The sequence below is a fragment of the Schistocerca serialis genome, chromosome 10, assembly GCF_023864345.2.
Source record: "Schistocerca serialis cubense isolate TAMUIC-IGC-003099 chromosome 10, iqSchSeri2.2, whole genome shotgun sequence".
NCBI lineage: Eukaryota > Metazoa > Arthropoda > Insecta > Orthoptera > Acrididae > Schistocerca > Schistocerca serialis.
Window position 1 is genome coordinate 234,938,740 of NC_064647.1, and position 11,860 is coordinate 234,950,599.

The 11,860-nt window shown below is 43.3% G+C and overlaps 1 pseudogene; it reads left to right on the forward strand.

Annotated features, from left to right (window-relative positions):
- The first annotated feature begins 2,692 nt into the window (after positions 1 to 2,692).
- Positions 2,693 to 2,810, forward strand: LOC126425583 (5S ribosomal RNA; annotated as a pseudogene).
- The last annotated feature ends 9,050 nt before the right edge of the window (positions 2,811 to 11,860 follow it).

The following is an 11,860-nucleotide window of genomic DNA, read 5'->3' on the forward strand; positions in this document are numbered from 1 at the left end:
GGTGGCTGTGGAGCAGTTCAGAGAGCTGGAACATCAGATTCTCCGCTGTTGGGGACCATTTTGCCGTTGGTTGGTAAGTTTTATAGTGTTAGTATTTTGAAACAGAATTTCGTTATGCGCTTATTTCGAACCATGGTCCAGATCCAAACTAGTGGACATGTATGGCTGATGGTCGTTATCGAATATGCACAGATGCTACGCAGTGTTCCCTAATGAATTGTGTACAGTGTTTGGAAGCAAGTCAAAAACGTTCTCATAGGTGGTAAGTTGTTGTGCCAGTGCTATGTGTGAATACCTGCACCATTTGCGGACAATTGAAGTATTGTTCCGTCTTGTGGCAATTCTTCCTCAATAGCAGGTAAGTGGTACTCAAGTGCAATGTTTACTGATGTATGTTGTGTTTGGCAAAAAACTGTCAGCCAACAATGGCCATCATGAGAACAGCTTGAGTCAGAATCAGCTGGTAACCAAGAAACTATATATGTATATATAAAGGTATATGTAGATATGATATTATTTATTTACTTTAGTAATAGAAGAATCCTGAGCAGGGATGCTACGCGAAAGATGGTGTACATATTTTACTATTGTTTATAAAGGAAATTAATAACATGAGCAGAGATTCTGAACGAATGAGTTTAATTTTCGTCTAGATAGTGTTGAAAAAGTGCGCTTCTGGATACGTCGCATTTTCTGATTAGCATGTTCGTCTTACTCACCGAGGGCACAACGGATATGACCCAATGAATGAATCAAAATAGGATTTGATAAAACAGTTAATACGAGTTTAAATGACTGTGTCAGGGAAAGTAACGCATTGTAAGTCACATTAGATTTTATCATACTGACAATATCTCGTTTTACTTACTACTTTCTTTAAATATGCTTTGGCACTGTAGACACATTTCTTTCTAAGGGTCAAATACAGATTGTTGGAATGGCTAATATTACTCATAGTAACACAATCATTTGTGTAACCAATAAGATACTTTTTATCATAAATGGTGACAATGTATTTATCAAAAGGCAGAAGTTTGACACCAATAGTATTCAGTACACAATATTCATTGTGCGAACAGAAGCAGTGAATCATGGTTAGTTATTGAATGATGAGTCGCCTAACACATTATGGTGATGGACTCAGTTGGATGAACGGATCATTGGTAGTGGATACAACCTAGAGCTAGAGATATCAAGTTCCACAAATCGAGAGTGAAATTACATAATTCACAAATTCACTTATACCATTAAAATGGCCAGACATCGTTTATATTACTCTCCGCTGTCAGTAAGCCAATCAGAGAATGAAAAAAGTGGATGATGGGAGCAGCCACATCAAAGGCAAATGATCGCCAACAGTTTGAAAAAAGTCAACAAAATGATTACCAACAATAATTCAGATGAAATGTAGATATCTGCTTCGCACAGGTTTTTACATACTACACATACAAGATACTACAGTTTAATAGCTGTGAGATCTTGAGCACATGGGATTCTAATGGACAAAGAGCATCCTAGTAGGCACAAAGAAAAAACTGAACCCCACACAAAATTTCCACTCACTATGTAAGTTAATGCTAACCAGAATTTAACAAACGTCAAGCCCAAGATTTAAGAAAATGGATTATATGATCACAGAGCGATGGCTCAACTTCAAACAAAGCGCTGGCTATGAGACTAACCTCTCTCGAAAAATGCCATTAACAGACAAGATATTCGACCTTTTACTAACATAAACGAACCTGAAGGAGACTGTGATAGCATTTCTGTAACCGGACTAACACGTTCTAATGTCTGTTTCCTCTATCAAACTGGACAATATTACGATCTATCGTGCATCATGATCCACATGTAACTAACTAATTAAAGCAAGTTGCGGGGGGGCTTAGTTATAAAATGAAAATATAATAATTTTAGTAGCTGTGTGTCCGGTTATGAAGTCTCGTAACCGGTTCGCCCTGACTAGTATTAGTACGCAATCTGACTGTATAAAATAACAATAAAGAATGAAAGGAAATTTCCGTTAACACAATTGATTAATTAAGTCCCCTGCAACTATAAAAGCTACGAAACAACAAAGCACAAGTGTAACTGTTCCATGTGTGGTAGTGTGGTTCAACGTACTTGTATCTGGCACAGTTCTTCCTCAATACGACAAGAACTTTTAAACACCATTTACAATGAACTAATTGAAAAACCACAAATACTATAATTGCACATAGAAACCAGAATTACAAGTCTAATACATGAACACGAGCCAGATGCTTTGTTGACTGAACCTGTGGCCAAGATGCATCATTATTAAGGAGATTTGAAATAAAAAAAATTTTTGTTACCTCCATCTACATAGACGAAAAATACACTATGATCATTGCAACATCCTCCGTATATACATTACACCAACCGAACAGCATCTATTCTCTCGCCCAACAGAACAGTAACTGCACACGACATGCTCTCAACTAGTACTGCTCTCGACATCCTCTCAACAAGCACTGCCCACGGCAACCTCTGAACAAACACTGCCCACGGCAACCTCAGAACTACTACTGCGCCAGTGGAGGCGGCGGAATAATACTCTTTGGCGCAATCTCTGTCGCTGTGACTCAGTGTAGCCACCTTTCAAAGTATTTGGCTAAAATTCGCATCAAAGATGAAAGAAAAAAGATTAATGACCCACTACAATTCCCTTGGCAACCGCCTTGCCGCAGTGGATACACCGGTTCCCGTGAGATCACCGAAGTTAAGCGCTGTCGGGCGTGGCCGGCACTTTGATGGGTGACCATCCAGGCCGCCATGCGCTGTTGCCATTTTTCGGGGTGCACTCAGCCTCGTGATGCCAATTGAGGCGCTACTCGACCGAATAGTAGCGGCTCCGGTCAAAGAAAACCATCATAACGACCGGGAGAGCGGTGTGCTGACCACACGCCCCTCCTATCCGCATCCTCGCCCGAGGATGACACGGCGGTCGGATGGTCCCGATGGGCCACTTGAGGCCTGAAGACGGAGTGCTTTTTTTTTACAATTCCCTTAAACGAACTCAATATCTTAATCCTGACGTCTAGCGCACAGCAAGAACCAGCTGCAACTACCTCCGGGATGCCAGCAACAGATACCGGCTTCACTGCGAGTCCTGGCCATCCTCTGGGCGGCCAAAGGTGGGGTAGTTTCCCTTAAGTACCGGAAGGGCAGTGCCAACATTCTCCGGTGATTTATTTTCCCTGCTCTCATCTTGTTACTGGTCAAGAAGCTCCCTGGACTCTGTTGCCTGACACAGCCCATTTCGACTGGCAGTGCAAAATTACTACTGTACTGTCTCTGACATGCGGTGCCAACTTCAAAACCTTGTCACTCTCACATTCATTTATACACCAACACATACAAAGAGAATGAGGTAAAGAACAAACTTTGAGTAACTGAAATAACCAAACAAAAATCGTTCACCCCATCTGCAGCGGCTCTGCGTAGCTGCAGCAGCATGAAACAAGACTTACAGGCAGCTCATTACAAACTGCACGCATGAGAGGTCGCAAAGTGCCCTTAACTCCCATGAAAGGGTAACAACAGTCATCTTTCAACGTGCCGTGTGTGGTCAGACGTAGTCCTAAAGAAAAATGATATAAGGATACTGTAGCATGAGAGGAGGGACATGAGAACACGGGATGTCCGTGAGGTAAAGGTAGGGTTTCCAGATCTGAAAATACACTGACCAAAAGAAATCGCAACACCAAGGAGTTGAGCAATACAAACCAAAGTTGGTAGGCGTGTTTCTACATCTGAAAGACAATGTCTGTTCAGATTTCGCGCCAGTCGCATAAGAGTGGCGCAAGTAGCGCCACAATGAGGATGCAAATCATGTTAGCTTTAAATACCGGGTGATCAAAAAGTCAGTAAAAATTTGAAAACTGAATAAATCACGGAATAATTTAGATAGAGAGGTACAAATTGACACACTTGCAAAAAAAAAAAAAAGTTCAAAAAATGTCTGATCAGAACAGCAATAATTTGCATAACAAAGTAAGACAAAGCAAAGATGATGTTCTTTGCGGGAAATGCTCAATATGTCTACCATCATTCCTCAACAATAGCTGTAGTCGAGGAATAATGTTGTGAACAGCACTGTAAAGCATGTCCGGAGTTATGGTGAGGCATTGGCGTCGGATGTTGTCTTTCAGCATCCCTAGAGATGTAGGTCGATGACGATACACTTGCGACTTCAGGTAACCCCAAAGCCAATAATCGCACGGACTGAGGTCTGGGGACCTGGGAGGCCAAGCATCACCAAACGACGCGCGCAAGAGATCTTTCACGCGTCTAGAAACATGGGGTGGAGCGCCATTCTGCATAAATATCGTACGTTCCAGCAGGTGTTTATCAGCCAGGCTGGCGATGATGCGATTCTGTAACATATCGGCGTACCTCTCACCCGTCACGGTAGCAGTTACAAAACCAGAGTCACGCATTTCCTCGAAGAAAAAAGGACCGATAACGGTAGATGTGGTAAATCCAACCCATACCGTGACTCCCTCGTCGTGCAATGGAGTTTCCACGACAGTTCTAGGATTTTCGGTAGCCCAAATTCCGCAGTTGTGGTCGTTGACAGACGCTCGGAGCGTGAAATGAGTTTCATCGGTCTACAACACTCAACCAATCGTCATCTTCCGCCATCTTTTGAAACGCCCACACCGCAAATGCCCTGTGCTTCACTAAATCAGCCGCGCAGGATTAGCCGAGCGGTCTAGGGCGCTGCAGTCACGGACTGTGCGGCTGATCCCGGTGGAGGTTCGAGTCCTCCCTCGGGCATGGGTGTGTGTGTTTGTCCTTAGAATAATTTAGGTTAAGTAGTGTGTAAGCTTAGGGACTGATGACCTTAGCAGTTAAGTCCCATAAGATTTCACACACATTTGAACATTTTTCACTAAATCACCAGGTAACAGTTCATGATGCCGATGGATTTTGTACGGATAGCATCGGAGAGTACACCTCAGTGCCAACCAAACAGTAGTGTATGGAATGCCGGTACGACGTGCGACTGCACGAGCGCTGACTTCCCCGTGCATGGACCAACCGGCTAGTCTCCATTCCTTCCTGAACTGTCTCAGCAGCATTACGCCTTGTGCTCGGTCCGCCACTACGGGGTCTATCGTCTAAACAACCCGTGGCCTCGAACTTCGAAATCATTCTCGCCACAGCTGCATTTGTCAACGGACCTTTACCCGTTCTAATCCCCTTCCCATGGCGATAGGATCGTAACGCAGAACTAGTTCATTCCCCATTCTGATAATACAGATTCACTTAAATCGCCTTTTCAGGTAATGTCAACATGCTGCGACTGCTGGCGCATCTGATTCTCTCTCTCATTACAGCTTCTTTTATACAAGATTGTCATGTGCAGTCACTGACGTTTTGCTGTCCAGCGCCATCTGTCAGGCATTTTGTGAAGTTTTTTTTTTTTTTTTTTGTTCTCATAAAACACCATGTCATTGCAAGCATGTGTGTCAATTTTTACCTCTCTATCTAAACTATTCCGTGGTTTATTAAGTTTTCAAATTTATACTGACTTTTTGATCACCCGGTACGTGCTGTAGTGATTGTGAGCCTTAGTTACCTTTGCGATTGTTCGTTGTTGCTTGATGTTAGCCAAGAATGCCTTTAAGGCGACAAAGACATTATCAGCACCTCACTGAGTTTGAAGGGGGTCTTGTAATAGGACTACGAAATACTGGACGGTCATTCTGCAACAGTTCAGGAAGACTTGGCAGGAATGTAGCCTCTGCACGTGATTGCTGTCAGCGGTGGTGACGTGAATGTACGGTCGCAACAAGACCAGGCGTCAGACGGCCACGTGGCTCTACGAGAGTCAAGACCATCGTGTTCGGCGTATGGCTACACCACATCACATCGCATCTGCAGCAGCAATATAAGCAGCAGTTCCCACCACAGTGACATAACGAATTGTTGCAGATCGGTTCCTTCAAGAAGAGCTGTGAGCCACACACCCTGTAGCGTGCAATGCGTGGACGCGAAACCACCGCTACTGGTGACTCAAGAGAGAGCTCATTGGAAAGTAGGACAGTGGTCTGTTGTGGTTTCTGCAGAAAGCGGTTCTGTTTGGGTGCCAGTGATGACAGTGTGTTGGTTAGGAGGCCAGCCGAGTCTCTGGAACCATCGTATCTGTGTGCTATAGTTCAATTCTTTTATCTTGGCGGTTCGCGCATGCCCGCCCAGACGCGGGAGATAGCTGCGTTGCCAGTTGCACGCGCCAAGAGAAATAGCGCCATAGTATAGTTCGCAAACTTACGTTTAGGGGGAAGCGCGCAGTTTATGAAGTAAAGCCACCACGGCCGCATTAACCCTTTCGCTGCTACAGAGACGTGCTCCCCGCATTCCGCGCGGGTTGCGACTTTGTTATCACTGCACTGCTCGCCTGTGCAGACACATGGTGTTCCAGCTGCTTTGACACACTTTATCATTCGATTTCACAAAAACTATTTGGCCAAAAAATTTGATTTTTACACATCTTGACTGATACCTTCTCCCCATAAATGACTTAATTTTGTTTCGATGTTCAACGCAATTATTGTGCAGCATTAGATGTAGTAAACCATTGCACGATATTTTGAAGAGTTTGCAGAGGTAAAAGTCCATAGCGTATACTTTCCGTATGGTCGATTTTAGTTGCCACTAGAAATTTCAAAAAATTACATTCAAGCGAATAAAATTCATGAAGTTAGACACTTCGATATTGTTTTTAAATAAACAAAATATTAAGCACAAAACAAGGTTTGAACTCAGAACCTTTACATTTAGCAGCCATACACTTTAACTATTACACTAACGCAACACATTATTCAATAGTCCTCCCGGAGGAGGACTTTAATGTATCACGCAAAATACCGACAAACACTGTTGGTATGACTATGAATTACTCACGTTTCGTCCAAGTACAATAGGAAATAAACAATTACCGCTGTTCTTCATTGCGAAAAAGCGGTTAGTGAGAATCATAAAAACACCTTTCCTTGCTATTGCCTGAATTAGGAGGCTTATTGCTTGTTTGGTTTAATTAATTAATAGAATATGAAGCAATTGGTATAAAGAATGCTTTTTCCAAACTTTCTATAAAAGAAAGTCTGCTATGAAGACATTGCTTTTGTTCAATTATTTTATTTATGACTGAACGTTTCTAAAACTGAATACACTCGTCCGTGCTCTGCACTGCAGTCGAGCTCTGGCAACGTCATTCTCTGTTCATTGGCTGACTGTGTTTTGTGACGTCAGATGCGCAGAACGAAGCTAAACTCGGCCGCCGTCGTAAATGACGCGCACTTTAGTCACAAAGGACCTACACCTTGAGTTATGGTCTGGGGGTATGAAAGCAGGAGCTCTCTCGTGGCTATCCCGTGTACCGTGGCTGCAGAATTTGTACGTCAGTCTGGTGATGCGACCTCTTGTGCTGCTGTTCATAAACAGCATTCCAGGGGGTGTTTCCAAACATAATAACGCTCGTGCACGTACCGCTGTTGTAACCCAACATGCTCTGCAGTGTGTCGACGTGTTGTCTTGGCCTCGTCGCTCACCAGATCGGACTCCAATCGAGCACATATGAGTCATCACAGCACGACTCCAATGTCATCCACAGACAGCGTTAACCGTCCCTGTATTTACTGACCAAGTGCAACAGGCATGGAACTCCATCCCACAAACTGACATCCGGCACCTGTACAACATAATGCAGGCACGTTTTCATGTTTGCATTCAACATTTTGGCGGTTGCACCGGTTATTAATGTTTCACATTTGTAATAGCTTATTTCGGACACACATTAAACCGTATCTTGCAATGCTGAATCCTGAAATATATTACCTTGACAAATGCATTCACGAAATTTCATTAGTCTTCAAAAGTCCCCTTAGAAAAATTTATGCATTTTTGTGTTGATAAACCTCTTACATTACTTGATTTTCAAACAGTTGAACAGAACTGAACGAACTCAGACATTTCGCTCTTTACCTATTCTGATCAACGCTAAACTGACACACGATATTTTTAGCGCAACGTAATCTGACTTTCAATAATCTCTACAAAAGAATGGTCCTAACTAACAATAACCTATACCTTTCATGAATCACTTACCTCACAAAAATCTTCGTTACTCGAACTACTGCAATACAGCGAGCGCCAATACTGCCAGCTAAATAAAAGATTCTAACTACTGAAGGCACTAATTAATTGATAGGTATACTTAGCAAATGAAAGATTTTAATAGAGAACAAACAATGTATTTACCTTAATAGTATTCAAAATATATATATAAGTTCATGACATCCAGTCTTACAAATTTACTGTCTCTGATGGACACACGTCCAGATCATCCGCTCTCAAAACTCCGCCATCTCTCTGCCCACATCCACCACTGCTGGAGGCTCACCTCCAACTGCGCAACGCTACGCGTGTTCACATCCAACTGCCCAACACTACAATAGCGGATATTGCAACAATGCCAACCAACCACAGACTGCACACAGCAAAGTCAGTGATTTTCATACTGGGAGCTATGTAAATAGGCTGTTTAGGTTCTTATGTTGGTAACGCCACGTAGCGCTGTGTATGAAAATCACTGACTGTGGTGTGTGCAGTCTGTGGTTGGTTGGCATTGTTGCGATATTCGCTATTGTAGTGTTGGGCAGTTGGATGTGAACAGTGTGGTGTCACCGCCAGACACCACACTTGCTAGGTGGTAGCCTTAGTATACGCCGGACCCGCGTGTCGCCACTGTCAGTGATTGCAGACCGAGCGCCGCCACACGGCAGGTCTAGAGACACGTCCTAGCGCTCGCCCCAGTTGTACAGCCGACTTTGCTAGGAAGGGTTCACTGACAAATACGCTCTCATTTGCCGAGACGATAGTTAGCATAGCCTTCAGCTACGTCATTTGCTACGACCTAGCAAGGCGCCATTACCAGTTTATATTGAGATTGTAATTATGTGTCATCAAGAGCGATGTACACCCATTATGGATTAAAGTTAAGTATTCCAAGATCTTCGTACTTTATTTGCAATTCTCAAGACATTGTCCTGTTCCAGACCTCACGCCAGTCTCCGTGAGCTTAAACGCGTGCATTTCGGCCTCCTCTAGCAACACAGTGTTGGCTCTTCTGCCAACACATCAAACAGCACGTAGCGTTGCGCAGTTGGAGGTGAGCTGCCAGCATTGGTGGATGTGGGAAGAGAGATGGCGGAGTTTTGAGAGCGGATGATCTGGACCCGTGTCCAAAAGAGACAGTAAATTTGTAAGACTGGATGTCATGAACTTATATATATATTTTGAATACTATTAAGGTAAATACATTGTTTGTTCTCTATTAAAATCTTTCATTTGCTAAGTATACCTATCAGTTAGTTAGTGCCTTCAGTAGTTAGAATCTTTTATCTAGCTGGCCGTATTGGCGCTCGCTGTATTGCAGTAGTTCGAGTAACGAAGATTTTTGTGAGGTAAGTGATTCATGAAAGGTATAGGTTATTGTTAGTCAGGGCCATTCTTTTGTAGAGATTACTGAAATTCAGATTGCGTTGCGCTAAAAATATTGTGTGTCAGTTTAGTGTTGATCAGAATAGGTAAAAAGCGAAATGTCTGAGTACGTCCAGCTCTGCTCAGCTGTTTGAAAATCAAATAATGTAAGAGGTTTATCAGCACAGTAATTCATAAATTTTTGTAAGGGGATTTTTCAGTCTACATTAATTATTTTTCGGTGTTGCGATTTTCTTCCGCCAGCATCGCAAAAGCCGGACCCTGCGTTATATTTAGTCAGACGTTATGCTCTAGAAGCTGGATTTTGCGTAGAGACAGAGTCTGCTAGGTATTTTAAATCGTTTATTAATAACCACTTACAGTCTGTGTTTTGCGAGATCTGTCTTCAACGTGCTTAAACTATCACTGAACATTCTTCTGATTTGGAAATTATGATAGCAACAAAGTTGTCAGTCTTCTTGACTGCTCAGTTCTCTTTCTAAGAAAATCTTATGTCAAAATACACTAAAAGTTCTTCCTTAATCAAAATAACTATCTGTTCTTCTGGGACGCAAAGCGGGAAGATATGCAATAGCTTTGGAATTTCAATTAGACATATAAAGAGATAATAATAATGTGTTGTTAAGTACCGGTACTGAAATTTTTATTTTGAACCCAGTTTGTCAAGAACGTTATTTTTCTTAAAATAATTTCACATAACTCTTGAGACCATAATTTTAAAGTACACGACAAGAACATGATCTTTGTGATTGTGTCGAATTGCAATTTATTGTGTTGCTTTCTCCATTGGACATTTGTGAAAGCGAACGCTCTTTAAATGCTGCCCAATATCTCCTGGAATTGCAAAGTAATATTCTGCCAATTTCAATAATTCCGAATAAAATTTTTCTTTAAGCTATGATCTGATACAAGCAGTCCACTTTTCGTATGCCAAAAGGTTTTTAAAGGCTGAGCTGTCTTTTTTTCGCATGAATGTCGTGAAATTGTGCTATTGATGAAATAAATTACTGTCATCCAGCTTTACGTTTTCTCTAGGCAAAATTTCTGAAGTTGCTGCTGTTTATCGCAGGTTGGCATCGGGTGATTTGCACATCCTACTCTGCCTCGCTCGTTCTGCGCGTAGCACGGTTGTAACATCGTGCGTTATGTTCGTTCGGCTTACGAAGAAAAACAAAGGACACAGACACAACAATAGTATTCGTTGGTGTTATCTGTACATGTGTATGGTATATCTCCTTATTCCTCCTTTTCTCATTCCCTGTGCTTAGCTCGTTAGCATAGAATGATTGTGCGCTCTCTAATTCATTGCTAAAAAGCCTAAGAAAAGGTGGACGGGCCTTACTTGCCTATTTTTGATCCTACACGATTCTAATATGCGGGACGGGTCCGGCTAAAGCCTGACACCTGGCAATCCTAGGAACAGTTGTTCTGCCGTAGTTCTCTCAATTACAGCCAGTCGTGACGTGAAGTGTCCCCAACGGCTACTCACACGTGACGCCAGCAGTAATACCGCAGTGTCTCCCCAAAATTTTGGAAGAAAAGACCCCAACCCAGATTCTTCCATACTCGCCGGCGGTATTGCAGAACCGCTGTTCATAACTGAACACAGCCGGCATGAGTGGCCGATCGGTTAAAGGCGCTGCAGTCTGGAACCGCGCGACCGCTATGGTCGCAGATTCGAATCCTGCCTCGGGCATGGATGTGTGTGATGTCCTTAGGTTAATTAGGTTTAAGTAGTTCTAAGTTCTAGGGAACTGATGACCTCAGCAGTTAAGTCCCATAGTGCTCAGAGCCATTTGAACCATAACTGAACACCAGGTGACGCCATTCATAAGTGATACATACTTCCCAGTCGCAGCCCCACCCTAAACGCTGCCTTTCCTGTTGCGTTGCTAACACACTCGACGCTACTTCCCTAGTACGGCTGCTGCTACTCTCAAGCAATTACAGAACGTAGCGAGCGAGGTGGCGCAGTGGTTAGACACCGGACTCGCGTTCGGGAGGACGACGGTTCAATCCCGCGTCCGGCCGTCCTGATTTAGGTTTTCCGTGATTTCCCTAAATTGCTCCAGGCAAATGCCGGGATGGTTCCTTTCAAAGGGCACGGCCGACTTCCTGCCCCGTCCTTTCCTAATCCGATGAGACCGACGACTTCGCTGTCTGGTCTCCTTTCCCAAACAGCCCAACCCAACAGACCGTAGCGGGGACTCCATTACTTGTTCTCGAATAATACCCGCAGACGTGAAAGGTTACCATGTCCGTTGGTGCACAATATGGCAACTTCTCCTTGTGACGATCACACATGCTTGACCAGAACGTTGACGATGAG